The sequence below is a fragment of the Trichosurus vulpecula genome, chromosome 9 (assembly GCF_011100635.1).
Source record: "Trichosurus vulpecula isolate mTriVul1 chromosome 9, mTriVul1.pri, whole genome shotgun sequence".
NCBI lineage: Eukaryota > Metazoa > Chordata > Mammalia > Diprotodontia > Phalangeridae > Trichosurus > Trichosurus vulpecula.
This window is the reverse complement of record NC_050581.1, coordinates 133,905,565-133,916,950: the sequence shown is the minus strand read 5'-3', so window position 1 is coordinate 133,916,950 and position 11,386 is coordinate 133,905,565.

The following is an 11,386-nucleotide window of genomic DNA, read 5'->3' as shown; positions in this document are numbered from 1 at the left end:
ATAGAAGAAAAAAGAATAAAATCGTTCTACCTCAGATACTTGATATGAAATCAAGTTACCAAACAGAATCTTCTTTCCTTTTGGAAGTAGATTCAGGTGCTTTTTTCACAAAATCTCAAGGGTAAAATTATCTTACAAATAATAGGTATTCACAGTTCATAGAAGAGTCACATTATGAACTGGCTTGATGGAATTTTGTTCTACTGTCAACTGTATTCTCAAAGGATGATGCTACTTTTCTGCACAATAGGAAAAACAGTGGGAAATAAGATGAAGTGTGGAGAAGCACAACTTACAGATGTATCTACCAGGAAAGAGTCCATTCCTTGGTTTGAAAGTCCCATAAACTAAAGGCCTGCTTCCCAAAGTGGTCCACTGGCCCAGAAATCAATCATGGGGGTAGGGAAGCCATCACCTGTGGGCCTGGTCCTTTGCTCTTATACAATGAATATGCTATAGACCTACTTTCCCTAGATTATTATAAATTTGAATCTTAAGGTAGTAGAGAATAAGTTTTGTCTTAATTAAAGCTTGAAATTCTATAAATAATTTGCCATAAGATGAGAAATACCTGTCTATACAAAGCAATAAAGATGAAACAAGAGGAAAACATTTCAAGCACTTCTAAATTTTGGTACTTAATTTTTAATAATTGATTAAGTTCAATAAATTTAATTGTGCAATTTAAAAACTTCTAAAAGACTATATTTTAAAAAATAAGAATATAGGATTTGTTTAAGTTTTAAATTAGTTATTTTAACTGCCAAAACTTCATCAGGTTAAAGAAGAAATGCACTGCAAGTCTAGCTTTCATTTTGTATTTATGAAATTATGTCATATTAATGTTTTTAAAGAGACATTCATGCTTTTTATTCTATTTTCTATTCATCTACATTCGTAACCAAAAACACATAGCTTGACTAACTTGGGTTGAATGATGCTGGAAACTTAAATCATTCATTCAACAAATATTTTGGGAGCATATATTGTACATATCATTGAACTTAAGAAATACTTTTTAAAAAGTGTTCTTTTTTAAGAAACCAAAAATTTTTGTTTTGTATTTTTAGAATTACTTTTATACCATTAAATTCAGGTCTTCTGCTGTCAAAATAAACATGAATTCTCCTCATTACCAAAATTAGCTTATTATGAGGGGAAACATTTTGATTTTTAACATTTATAAACATAAGCCATTTTCTATTAAAGTATTTTTGACATTTAAAAAAATGACTAAGTGCCAGGCACAGATGTATTAAAAATGCAATTTAAAAAAGCAAAGCTAGTGCCAGGGGGAGACAGGTTAAGTTTGGGGTCCCTAAAAGAAATCCACTTCAAAATGCCTGATAAACAATTGGTTGTATTCCATTCTGTTTTATGCCAAGGTCTTCTCCAGAATACTGAAGACCATCCATCAGGTCCTAGTCATCTGTCATTCGGTTTTTGTCTTCAGCCTTCTTCAGTGTTCAGGGATTGTATTGTTATTCTAAAGTCTGCTACAGAAGCCACCTGCACATGTACATACATATGTGTGAGGGTTGGGGTAGGGAGAGAGAGAAAGAGAGAGAGAGAGAGAGAGAGAGAGAGAGAGAGAGAGAGAGAGAGAGAGAGGGAGGGAGGGAGAGAGAGAGAGAGAGAGAGAGAGAGAGAGGGAGGGAGAGAGAGAGGCTGAGACCCCTCATATAAGTGTAGGAATTAGGGAGGAATCAAGAACTATGAGCCAGGCACTAAAAACATTGAATAAGGAATAGTCTTAGTAAATAACAATTACCAGGATCTTGATTTGGTGACAAAAACTGAACAAACATGAAAGGAAAAGAGATTGCTGAGTTTGTTGATATAGGAAAAGGCTGAAAGTGACAATTGGATGCAAGGAGTATTCTATTACTCCACCATGACTAGTGAGTCATGGAGTAGGAGTAAAAGTGGAATCAGTGCTGAAAAAGGCCTCCAGAGATTTCTTCAGGAGTGAAGTAGATATCAGTAATTGCAAGAAGATGGAAGGAGTAAGAAACAAAAGATTTTGAGATGAAAGTATATGTCTTGTTCATGGAGCAGTACAGTTGGAAGAATGTAGAGAGTATAGTGAGAAGATGGGTAGAGCTAGAGTGAAATGCTGGGGTAGGTTAAGGGGGATGGGAATAAGTAAGCAGGCAACAAGGGAACCAGATTTGTACAATGGCAACTGAATAAGTTATGAATGAAAGTATTAATAAAATAACAAAAATCAGGTTTATAAAGCCAAAAAAGCAGCTGACAATATGTTTCTGTTAAAACAACCATAACAGAATGCTTAGAAATAAATTGACTTTTCCTTAATATGGTAGATATTATTTCTTTAAAAATGTAGCCCAATATTACACATAATAGAGGATGTCTTAAATGATTTGCAGTTAGATAATGCATACCACAAGGATATATATTGTCACACTCTTAGTCATATTCCTAGATAATTCCTATAACAATAAGACAACAACAACAAAAACTTGAAGGACTAAGCATAGGAAAAGAAGAAACAAACTATTGCATTTGGCAGCTAGTATTATGGTTTATCTGGATACCCCCAAAATATCAACTAAAATTAATAAAAATAATTGCATCAACAAAAGTGCACAATGATAAAAAAAAAAAGAATAAATACTAAACAAATCACCAGGTTATTTTTTTATGTCATCAACAAAGGCCAGCAGAAGGAGATAAAAGGATAAATTACATTCAAAATAACTATAGAAAGCATAAACTATTTGGAAGTCTATCTGCCAAAACACAGAAAAACAATATGAATACAACTATAAAACACATTTTATGTAAAGACAGATGTTGAGAAATATTGTCTGTGGATAGGATGCACCAATATAAAACTAACCCATAAATTTTCCTATTAAGTGACACACCAAACTACCAAAGGATTGTTTTGTAGAACCAGGGGAAAAAATCAGGAATATCAAGGGAAATGATGACCCAAAATGAGATGCGATACACTCTAGAAAAAGCAGATGTAAAATTATATCATAAAGCAGCAATTATCAAATTATTTGTTACTGAAAAAAAATCAGTGGATTTTTTCAATCAATGTATTTTTCCATCAATGGAAAAGATTTGGTACACAATTCATAGAAGCAAAAAAAAAAACATTGTAGTCCAATAACACTCAAGAAACCCAAAGATACTAGAAACTAAAAAAAAAAAAAAAAACTGGTGATAAAACTGAAGAAGATGGGCAGAAATTAGGCACAGACTAATGTGCCAATCCAACTCAAGATAAGCTCAAAATGGTTACACAATTTAGAGGAAAAGGGTTTTATCACAGACAAATTACAGGAACAAAGAAGAAAATGCAAATTTCAGTATGCATATAGGAAAAGTTCATGACCAAATAAGGAATAGAGAAGATCACAGAAGATAAAATTTTAATAACATAAAATTTAAAAAGCTTTACACAAAGAAAACTAATGCAGTTAATATTAAAAGGGAAAAAATTTTACTGAGAAGAAAGTTTTTCACAGAAAATGCATCTGATAAAGCTCAGAAATGGATAGTGCTTTATAGAAAATGCACTAACATGTTCAGGAACATTCTTACACTCACCTGTTCAACTCACAAATATAGGGTCAACTAAGGTCAATTGAGGTTTTGCAAATGTGGAGTAATATTGTCAATTTGACAAATTTCTCATGTACAAAGTTAAATTACCTAATCAGAGAAGACAATACATCTTCCTTTTGCTTCCTTCATTACATACACTAAGTTGAGTTCTAAAATGTGATCTCTTACATGAGTATTTACGGGTTCTAAGGTATTTTCTGTAAATGGAAAACCATGCATAACTTGATAATCTTTTTTTATGAGTGTTTTTTTCTTTTTCTTAGTAAATTTTTTTCTATGAGAGTGATCTTTAAAAAATCAATATTTGCAGACATATATACCTGTAAGCATTTATATGCATGTACACATACGCACGGAAGTTTTGTACATCAATAACCTTCATCATGCACATTGTTATTTCATTGCTTTAAAAAGAAGAGCTTGCCAAAATTCCTACAAAACTGGCAGAAATGCAGTACATATATTTACTTTTACTGATGGGTACATCTTAATCTTTATATGGAATGAAAATCAAATGGGATTGTGTGAACTGAAAGGACAACCTTTAAGTATCATTTTTAAAGTGACTATCCCATTACTTTGAATGGCAATCACTATAAGGAGACATAACATAAAAGTGGGGGGACTTATGAGTCTGTCTGTTGAATTTGGGGCCACATAATTCATATTTGTTACTATGCTAAGCAAATCAAAGCAAGAATAAATTACTAAATCAGTTATTTTCACATTTTTCCCCTTTGCCTTAATGCCATATCATTACCCCTGTCAGAATCTTCTTCTATTGCCTTGCTGTGACATAGACATGACCCTGAGTTTTCTAATGCTATGCTAGTGGAGTGGAAATTGCATAGACTCTGTCAAACTGGAAAGCATCAAAATGTGTACTACTAGTTTATTGTATATCTGTGTTTATGGACCAATTTTGCCAAGTTCACCAAGAATTGTCACCAATAGGAAGAGCTATTCAGTAATGCATTAATTTTGCTCTAGTCACTTATGCAGTCCGTCTAACATTACATCAAAGAATTTGGATTCACAATGGTTAATCTAGCCCTTTTTTTTGCAGCTAAAGAAACAGAAGCACAGAGATGTAGGTTGTCAAATGTGACAGAGGTAACAAGTGGAAAATTCAGTTCCTTCTACATCAAGTTCAGAGCTCTGGTCACTTCATCATTCATTCATTTTTTATATACTTACTCATTTGTTTCATTTATTCATTCATCTAATTAAGCAATGGTTCTTTGGGGGAAAAAAACAAGATGTTTCTAGTAGTATGGCAAAGTGAGAATAGCTCTGCCTCATCATTTCAAAACCTTAGAAGTACACTAAATAAACCCAAACTCAACAAATGTTGAAAGATTTGACAGAAAAGAATTCAAAAGAAAATTCATCTATATAATGGCAATCTTGAGGAAATAAGTGTAGCAGTCCCTTTTGGGACCATGTTCCCAACTATCACTTATATCCATATTTTGAGGTCCTCAAACTGGCTGTTGATTAGTTGTACTCTCTTCAGTGTCTTTGGTGTAAGACTAAGGGACTGAGTTCTTAGTACTGTCATCCATGAACAACCATCACTTTTCCCCATTAATGTCATCCATCAGCCATTAGCTTTAAGAAAAGGACTTTACTAATAAATATAGCAAGACATATCAGAAATAGGCTTGCTAAGCTGGGTGATGTTCATAGCTCACACAAGGGTGGGCAGAAGAAGGAGACCTCTCATTCTATCCTACAGACATCTCTGAGTTATCTTGATTTTTCTAATTAAAAGGGAGAAAAGATTTGAAGGAGAGGTGACCCAATTTAGTATTTCCATGTAGTTCCATCTTAACAATAAAAAGCAGATAATAGTCCAATGAGTTACACAATAGGACAACATAATCTCCAAATTCATAACTCCTACTTGCTTCACTGGAAGGAGGAAGAGAATATCTCTTTTAACTCTGTGTTATATTGGTGGGGGAGCCCCAAATTATAAGAAAAAAAAGTAAAGCACCTAATAAAATTTTAAAAGACTATGATAAATTAATTCCATAATCAATCAATTGCTCAAGATTCAGTAAGAACCTACAATATGCCAGGAACTGTGCCAGACTCTGGGAGAAAAAAACAGAAATAAAACAGAAAAAATACAGTGTCTACCCTCAAGGACCTTCAGTCTAGTGGAAGAGACAACATGAAAACAAACACATACAAAGTAAGCTACATAAAGGGTAAATGGAGAATTAATTAACAGAAGGAAGACAGGAGAATTAAGAGGTTTGGAGAAAAGTTTCCTGTAAAAGATGGGACTTTAATTTGGGACTTAAAGGAAGCCAGGGAAGGTAGTAGGGACAACTGAAGAGGGACAACATTCCAGCCATAAGGGAAAACTGGAGAAAATGCTTGGACCTGAGAGATGGATAGAGAGTCTGTAATTTGTTCATGGAACAACCAGGAGGCCAGTGTCATTGGATTTAAGAGTACATTCAGAATGTAAGGGAAGATGGGAAAGGTAGGAGGGGATTCAGTGATGCAGAGCATTGAATGCCAGGCAGAGCATTTTGTATTTGATCCTGGAGGTGATGTGAAGCCATTGGAGTTTACTTAGTAACATGATAGGAAATACACTTTAGGAAAATAACTTTGGTGACTGAATGAAGGATGGATTAGATCAGGGAGAGACTTGAGGTAAACAGATCTTTCAACAGGCTTTTGCAATAATCCAAGTGTTAGATGATGAGGGCCCACATTAGAGTGGTAGCGATGTTAGAAAAGAGAAAGTGGTGCATTTAAGAGATATTACAAAAGTCAAATTGGAAGGTCTTGGCAACAGATTAGATATGGAGAGATAATGAGGAATCCTGTATGACTCAGGTTGTGAATCTGAGGGACTGCTCTTGACAGTAATAGAGATTATAGGAGGTAGGAGGGTTTAAGGTAAAAGAAAATGGATTTGGTTTTGAATATTTTTAGTTTAAAATGTCACCTGGACATCTAGTTTGAGATATCTGAGAAGCAGGTGGAGATGTGAGATTATAGGACAGTAAAGAAGTTGGGGCAAGATAGGTAGATCTGAAAACCATCAGCATAGAGGTGGTAATTAAATCTATGGGAGCTGATGAGATCACCAAGTGAAGCAGCATAGAGGGAAAAAGGCCCTGGACAGAACCCCCAACTTACAGAGCAAGATCTAGAGGATGATCCAGCCAAGGAGACTGAGAAGGAGCAGTCAGGTAGGTAGGAGGATAAAAGTCAAGGAGCAAGAACTCTTGAGATAACTAGAAAAGAAAAAGAATGGCATGGCCACAAGAATGAAAATACTTAGAATGTCTAGTAAAAAAAATTGGAAGAAAAGATACACAAATTAGAGCTTTTGTGGACAAATTCCAAAAGAGAAAATGGCTTAGATCAAAAGCCTGAAAAATCTTAACAAAGCTGTGAGACGTGATTTTGAGGGGTTCAGGCACCCCTCAAGGACTGGGGTGAAGGACAGAGTTGTCTGAAAAGAATTCATGGATGCAAGCATTCTTTAACTCGAGTTGGCAAAGGTTTATTTTTACACTTTTCACTGGGTAAAAGTTCTTAAGGAAACTGCAACCTTAAAGGGGGACAGTTAAAGTTTATATAGGATAAACTATAGTAAAACATGTGCCAAGTATGCTAACGAGGTGATGCTTGGTAGGATTAAGGAGTGGTTAAGGAGTGGTCAGTTCTTAAAGAAACATGTGCTTTTTGTACCTACTGTGCAGACCTTTTACCCAGAGTTGACCAGGAAAAGCCCAAGGAGGGAGGCACAGCAAGGCGTGGTTTTTAGGTCTGCTACATCACTAAGTTATCCAGGATGACTGAGGATTGCCCAGTCAGCCACCAATCAATGTCATGTTTGACAAGATAGTTGTAGGAAGTATAGATATGTCTAAAGTCTAGAATACATGTAATGAGGAGTCCAAGATGCATATAATGAGGTAAGGAGTTGCTATAGATAGTCCAGTGGGTACTGAACTAATAAATTAACAATTCCTTCAGGTGTGGTTTCTTACTATACCAGGGAGAGAGATAAGTGTTTTCCTGGGGCGCACTCATGAGTAATTGTTAGGCATAGTGTCCTTGGGCTAGGGAGAAATTGCCAAGGAGGCCTTGAGGCCAGGGAGAAATATGTTCTTGGACTTGGGGTCTGAGCATAAGCACCCAAACACCCCATCACTGTGGAAGGCATTAAAAAGAAAAAAGCAAATAAAAAACTATAGCAATATTCAGTGTTACCAAAATTTTGTATTATCAAAAAAAATAGGACAAAATCAAAATACAGAAAATTAGAACAATTGTAGTATCACCATGTTCCTGGTCAAAACATGTTACACCCTGCATTCATTTTCATGTCTAGTTGGACTCCATTGTGAAGGTCCCTTTGAGTTCAAATTCTATGATTCTGTGATCAATTGGAAAGACTGCAGGTGGACAAAAAAAGAAAGATGATTTTCCAAGAAAATCCATTCAAGATGATAAAGGATAATAAATCATCAATGACAAATGTAATATAGTATTCCAAATGGCTTGCACTCAAGAATAACTTACTCTGAAAAATAGAACATAAAACTCTTGAGAGAGAGAAAAAAAACATTGAAGGTAAATACAATTGATGGTATCTCAGTACTTCTTTTGAAAAAACACTTTTCATTAGCATCTCCGAAATGCAAACATAGTAAAAGAAAAGTTAAGAAGTATAAAGAAGCCAAAAATTGTAAAGTTATATCACTTGTGAGTATTGATATAAATATACCGGCAAGTAGGCTAGGGCTGTATATGCCAAAACTGTTCCCTGCAGCCAGGCTAAACACACATGCATGTGCGTATGCATGTGGATACACACACACACACACACACACACACATACACACACACGTATATATACATACATATACATATATACATATCATGTATGTAATACACATGTGTGTGTGCACATATATACATGTGTATAGATGTGCATGTACATATGTGTGTGAAATTCAAGGATTAGTCAACATTATGAAATTCTAAAAATAATCATTTAAAACACTAGTATTTACAAGCACATGATCCCGCATCATATTAAAATATAAACATAAGGCTAATCAGTGGAATAGAATAAATAAGGACCTTGAATGAAATGTAGAACATCTTAGTATTTTATAAACAACAAGGAAACACACTGCTTAGGCAAACGTCTCTACTTTTGTGATTTTCCATGCTAAAGGTGGCAGTTTTGAACTAAGGTGAGGTATTTAAATAGACCTAATGCAGTGTTGTATGATAAGATTAGAGATCCTTCACTTGTCTGTATTTACTACAGTCACCTATTTAGGGAGCATTTCCTCCTAAACATTGAGGAAACAGTAGGATAGAGCCTAATGATCTCCCTCCCTTCTGAAATTATTCTTTGAATCCAACAAGTAGTCAACAAAACATTCAAGAATTTACTATATAAAGGCATTGTTCTAGGTGAGGAAGATATTGAGACAAAAACAAGAGAATCCCCACCCTCAAAGGGATTATATTCTACTGGGAGTAAATTGGGGGTGGAAGATTTCACCATGAACATAAATTAGTAGAAATAAGTTAAAATGAGGACAGCAAGAACCATATATATGTATATATGTGTGTGTATATGTATATATATATATATATATATATATATATATATATATATACACACACATATACATATACATACATACACATATACACATATACATGTACATGTACATGTACATGTGCATATACGTATACATATATCCTTCTTAGGGCCCCTGAGGCCTTTATACCTAATCAGCAAAAGGGTGTGGGCCTGGACCTCACACCTAGTTAGCAAAAGGATGTGGACCTTCCTACAAACAAGTCTCCCCTAATCAAGCTTCTCTTAACTAGTTCCACCTGAGGCCTATTAAACGAGTGGAGAAGATCTTTAATCACATTAACACCACAGGTGACTAGGGAGTACATTCTTCCCAAACTTCCTTTAGGTTCCAACTAAAATTCCATCTTTTAGAGAGAGCTTTTCCCAAACCCTCTTAATAATAATGTCTTCTCTTTGTTAATTATTTCCTATTTATCCCATATATAGCTTACTTTGTATGTTTCTTTGCATGTTGTCTCCCTCATTAGACTGCAAAGTCTTTGAGGGCAGGGACTGTCTTTTGTGTCTTTTTACATTCCCAGTGCTTATTATGGTGTCTGGAGCATGGTAAGCAAATAGTAAATGTTTACTGATTGATTAGTCAGCTCTAGGCAGGAAGGCCACCTGTATGACAGCACAGACTCAAGATATCAATTATTGAGTTTATTACTCATATCTGGTCAGAATCAAGAATGCATTAAAAGGAGTAGTATTATTTAAGCCAAGAAAATTCACTATGGACCATATTGTTGAGTACCTTAAAAAAGCTGAATTTTTTTTTTTATTTTGTGCTTCAGATAATGAAAAGTTACTAAAGGTTTCTGAAGAGTAACAGAGCCACATCATTTCAGCCACTATTTAAAACATGGGCCAGAGAAGGGAGAGAATGAAGGTAGGAAAAATAATCATGAAGGTATTATGATAGTCCATACGAGAGGTGATAAGGTCCTGAGATAGAAGAACAGCTATGTGAGTGTACAGAAGGGAAACTTGACAAGATTTAACAACTGATTGTATAGGGAGCCAGGAAAGAAAAGAGACAAGGATACTTCAGAGGATATAAACTTTGGGGACTGGGAAGGAGATTGGTAGGTACCGCCTTGACAGAAATAGGACAAATTTAGGGGAGAAGATAATGAGTTGTGTTTTGTCCATTTTGCCTATAAGACATCCAAGAAAAGATCTCTAGCATGCTAACTTTGCATAACTAGAAAGAATTAGGGTTGAATATATATTTTATGGTAATCAACTAGAAAATCTCAGGGGTCTCCTCCATCTCTAAAATCCTATCATTTTAACATCCTAAGATGATCTTTAAGGTATCTTCTATCTGTATAACCTATCTTTATAGACACAACACAAGTTTTACCTGTTTCTGTTTTTTTTAAATATTAATAACTTTTGCTTCTATATCACCTTCAATTCCCAATATATCTATCCCACCTCCACACCCAGAAAGCTGTCCTTCATAACAAATGATAAAAGAGAGATGATGGAGAAAGATGCACAGACACCGAGCTACACAGATACAGAGAGATAAAGAAACAGAAAGAAACTGTTCAGGAAAAAAAACCTACCCAACACATTAGGTAAGGATACATAGTGTTTTAAACTGAGTCCCCAGATTCTTCAAAGAAAGGGACAAAAGGTACATTCCCATATCTCTCCTTTGGGGCTAAGGTTAGTCGTTATAACCAGATAGCATGAATTTTTTATTTATTTTGTTGATTTTTTTTTAATTTACATTGTCATAATCATTGTCCTACCTAATAACTTGTAGATATATCAAATTAATGACATTGTGTTGTATTAGAAAAGATGCTCACCTGGATATCAAGAGACCAAGGAATTATGGGGTTATAGATTTACAGTTGGAAGGAACTTCAGAGACCATTTGGTTCAACCTCCCCATTTTACAGATAGGAAACTGAGATTCAGAGAGGTTATATATACAAATAGTACTCAAGGTCACACAGTAAGTAGAAAACTCAGGATTCAAATATAAGTCCTCACTCCAGCCCACTGCTCTTACCTCTCTACATTTTATAGTCTCAAGACTTGGGGTTCTTTATTTTTTCATGTCTTATACATGTCCCCATATCCAAGTTACTTATCCACTTTAAGCCTCATTTTCCTCTT